This window comes from Andrographis paniculata, unplaced genomic scaffold (assembly GCF_009805555.1).
Source record: "Andrographis paniculata isolate CXL003 unplaced genomic scaffold, ASM980555v1 Contig35END, whole genome shotgun sequence".
NCBI classification, from domain to species: Eukaryota; Viridiplantae; Streptophyta; class Magnoliopsida; order Lamiales; family Acanthaceae; genus Andrographis; species Andrographis paniculata.
In genome coordinates this window covers 1,213,998-1,218,572 of record NW_026137568.1, presented here as the reverse complement: position 1 = coordinate 1,218,572, position 4,575 = coordinate 1,213,998, and the positions used below count along the sequence as shown (strand labels likewise).

The following is a 4,575-nucleotide window of genomic DNA, read 5'->3' as shown; positions in this document are numbered from 1 at the left end:
ATAATTATCGTACCGTAAAAATAATTATAAATTAAGATTAAGATAATTAATTAATATAATTAAAATTAAAAAAATTATAAATTAATATTTTAAAAATAAAATTAAAATGTATAAATTTTTTTTAATTGACAAAAAAGTGGGACGGACGGGAGGAGATAGAAATTAGATTACATTAGATTTTGTGTGGGTCCCACGCTGAACACGTTAATCAGTTATTCCGTTGTTTATGGAGTGAGTATCTAACTAATCAGTTATTATATTCTACCCTAATTATATATTTATCAGTACTTTATTATATCTAACCGTAACTCTGAAGATGGGATCCACAAATCAATGGCTGCCGAATTCTCAGCCGCATCGGTGCGAACTTTCTCGACCATGGCCGCCGACCAGATATTCTCAGCTGCACCGCCACAGACTCGGTTGCGCCATCCCCGCAGCACCACCGCCCACATCCGACGCCGGCTGCACCTTCCAGTAATTTCGCAATACCTTTTTCTTTCGATTTATCTTTGGATACAACACCTGTTTACTTTCCTGATGTGTCCATTTTCTAATTTAGGCTGGAGAAATACATGCGCGTTGATCAGTAGAGGCAATCGGATTTTCTTAGATCTCTGTTTCTCTAGTAACTTCTTTCTTTATGCTCCGATCCCTCACTCTATGTTATTTCTGCTGGTGATTTGTTTTGTTTAATTAATGTTTTCTGATTCTGATATAATTTTAAATTTTCTTAGATGATCTTATTTATTTATTTTTACTCTGTGTAACTTGAATGTGATGTAAGTTTGCTGCATTGAAAAGTCTGGTTGTGTTGTATACTCACAGTTTTTATGTTTATACTTTCTTTGCAGAAGATTGGATTTATATATCAACGATCAAGAGCATTTTCGTTTAGTTTAGTGGTCTGGAATTGTGATTTTTGTTGTTATAATGTCCCCTTAGTTGGATAAAATAAGCAGCTATTTGATCAAATGGAAGCCAGAAATTGTTATAAGATGTGTTTGCTGTTTCTATTACTTGATAAATTTCAACATGCTTGTGCACTATGCATCCGATCGACTTTTCGTTATATATTGGATGTATGCTTCCTTATATATGTAGGGTTGCAAGAAGTTATCTGTTTCCCAATTCTTTCAATGACTATAAAGAGTAAAGTTTGTTAGTAACTCATCACCATTGGATAGTCAAATGAAATGCAAGAAACATATAAATAAGAGATTGCAGGGAATGGTGGTTAGATTATATAAAACTATAATATTACCTTATTCACTTTCAAGAAACTAAACATGATCGATCATAATCATTTCCCCAAGCTATTATTACTCGACTTCTACCAGAAATAGCGGTGAAGTTTTTTATATATCATATGTGAATATGCTCACATGTGTGCACAGACTATAGATAACATCTACTCCAAAACGGATTACATGAGAAAATGGTCGCATTGCACCTAACATTGAATGCTCCTATTTCTCTCTTCATCTCCAGATTCTCTTTACTAGTACTAATAATACAGATGAATGAATGTTAGATTTAGCATATGACTACCGAGCATGAGGGTATTGGGATTGGGACCTGAGTTTGCATGATACCAATCAATTATTCAATCTCAACCAGGGGCTGATTGATGACTTGGAATGGTATGAGACAACAATAGAAAATGAATGAATCAATGGTTTGTTGGAGCAATTCTTCTCAGTGAGTTTCTTTTAAGTGTTGGTGAATTATTTAGTAGACAGTTAAGTCTTGATTTTAATTATTCACAGTAATTGATTGCATTTTTGGACTGTTTTCTAGAGGAGCTGTGCTCAGTAATCGTTATACCTTGTCGACCAATTAACCTGAATAAGAACTTTGATGTGCTTTTAAAATTTTGTTAAAAAATTCACTTTTCTGTTCCTCATTTGATGCAGGAATAGAGACTCAAATTATTGACAATTGTTGAAAGCTCAATCCGTTTTGTTATACCTGGTAAGTTTGATTGGTACTTATCTTTTTCTGATTTACAATTTTCTTTTTCTTAGTTTGTGGATCTAGATTTATTAAGTATACTGTCAAGGAGAATATTAAATTTCATTGACAAATTGATTCATGTAGGTTGGTGGTTATTATCAATTTCTTAGAATAATCTGTTCCTACAAAGAAAATTGACAAAAATTCTTGTTACTACAAAGGTTATTTCTAATGCTAAAATAACTTATTTTGTATTCTTTGTTAAAAGTATGAAATGTGTGTTATAACATTATAATCTTCATTGCGTTGCGCATTGCTTGCATAAAAGTTCTCAGTGAGTGCGATGAAAAGTTACTATAGCTTCACCAGTGTAAATATTATATAAAACATTGAAATGTTAACAACAATATAAGATATATTAAACAAAATATATGTTTTCAAATAATTTTTTTTTTTTTTTTTATGTAGCCAAGTATACATCCAACTATCTTAATCTCTTAATAAAAGTGGCACGTCCAAAGGCCTCCTTGGAGTATCTTTTCCTTGCATGTTATTCTTTGGGAGTTTGCGTATGTCTATCACTTTGATCCTTCTTTGTTTCTTAGCTATTAATGCAATGCAAGTAAGTCTAGTTCAATCCACAAACATACAGAATATTTACCATATTTATTCAATGATGTTTGTTATATTGTTTTCATCTTCTTGATGAGTCTCTCGAAGTTTTCTCTTTGTAGTCTCAAGTTTCATCTCAATGTCCCATTAGAGATTATATGGAATAGAATAGAAAATTAGTAGTGTATTGTAAATATCTATAACTAGGTGAGAATGTCAGAGTTATTTCAACATATGTAACTATGCAATTCTTACATCATGATGAAAAGATTTTGATATTTTTTTTATGTTGCGATTCTCCAATATATGGGGACAAGAAAACTTTGAAATCTTTTTGATGGTGCAATTATATGAATTTTGAGGTTTTGTTCTCTGACAATTCTCTTAGAGAAAACCTAAAAAATCAGAAAATTGCACCATTCAAAAGATATCAAAGCCTATTCGTCTCCAAATATTGGAGAATTGTAATATTGAATAAATATCAAAACAATTTCATCCGGAAATAAGATGAAAATGAGACATGAGATGAAATTTGAGAATTCAAAGAGAAAATTTCGGGGGAATTATCAAGAAAATGAGTGGAATTAACAACCATCATTGAATAAATATACTCAATATTGCAGATGTTTATGGATTGAATTAGACTTGTATTGCATGTACAACTAAAAAACAAAGAAAGATTAAAATCATTGACCTACGTGATCTCCCAAATAATAGCATCCCACAAATATATACTTCAAGGAGGTATGCTTGGATCCATAAAGTTAATTGTTAATATTTACATTGATGAAGCTTCATGAACCTTTTCATTGCACCTACTTCTTATGACACTAGATTGCGAGGGATTAAAAATCCCTCACAACTTCTTATGGATTTTACGATGAAACAGGAGATGAGCCATTGTTTTGGAAATTTGCAAGGGATTTAAATCCCTCGAAAAATTGTTCATTTTGCTAGGAATAACACAAAGGGTAATCTATATATGTAAGCATGCAATTCTTACATCGGGATTAAAAGATTTTGATATTTTTTCTATGTTGCAATTCTCTAATATTTGAAGAGAAAACTTTGATATTTTTTTTATGGTGCAATTATTTGATATTTTGAGGTTTCGTTCTCGAAAATTCTTTTAGAAAAAATCGTGGAATTGCACCATCTAAAAGATATCAAAGTCTCCTCATTCCCAAATATTGAAGAACTACAATATTCTATAAATATCAAAACATTTTCATCCTGACATAAGAATTGCATACTTACATATGGATTGGAATAACTTATAATGCTCACTTTGTTATAGATATTTACCGGTATGTTAGTAATCGTTCATATTCCATTCGATCATATATCTTAATGGGACATTAGATGAAATTTGAGAGTTCAAAGAGAATTATGAAGAAAATGAGAATGGTATAACACAATGGGTAATATATCCCTTGTGAATATAATGACGGATTGTGCGAGGGATTGTGAATCCATTGCCAACTTTACATGCGGGAATATTATATGGTTCATCTGCTTGTTTGTTTTGTGCAATTTAAGATAAAAATTATATTTAGTTTTGTATGCATTAATACATTTTACTATTATATAATTGCATATCTTCCTTGAATTTGTTGTAACCAAATGATATGTTAATTATATGGGTTTTTTTTTTTTTTTTTTTTTTTGCATGTTGTATTTTATTGTAGTTAAAAAGTTTTTCTACTCTAAACATAGTAGACATGAACTTAATGCTGTCTTTGATCAAAAAACTTGTTCATGGATTTAGGTTAATCTCCTACAAACCATACTATTAAATGTTATTTCTAACCATTAGGAACTTCCAACCTTAGGTTTATGACCTAAGGCGTCGGGGGTTTGAACCTTTATGTTTTTATTTCTCATGGTCACAAATTCAACCCCTACACCACCGGGTCATCCCTTACAGGACCTTTATGTTTTTATTCTTCTTTATATGATATGTATGTTCATTTCCGGCTCTATGACCTGTTTCAATCCGAACTCTCC

The 4,575-nt window shown here is 31.2% G+C and overlaps 1 long non-coding RNA gene across 3 annotated transcripts; it reads left to right on the top strand.

Annotated features, from left to right (window-relative positions):
* Positions 1 to 277: 277 nt before the first annotated feature.
* On the top strand, positions 278 to 4,205 carry LOC127249407 (uncharacterized). 3 transcript variants are annotated; one of them, XR_007838311.1, is made up of 4 exons: positions 278 to 477; positions 563 to 1,701; positions 1,917 to 1,974; positions 2,425 to 4,205. It is a non-coding gene; the product is annotated as an uncharacterized LOC127249407 (long non-coding RNA). The 3 variants fall into 3 exon arrangements; XR_007838312.1 differs by lacking the exon at positions 2,425 to 4,205 and adding an exon at positions 2,101 to 2,417; XR_007838310.1 differs by lacking the exon at positions 2,425 to 4,205 and having other exon boundaries at positions 1,917 to 2,417.
* Positions 4,206 to 4,575: the final 370 nt, after the last annotated feature.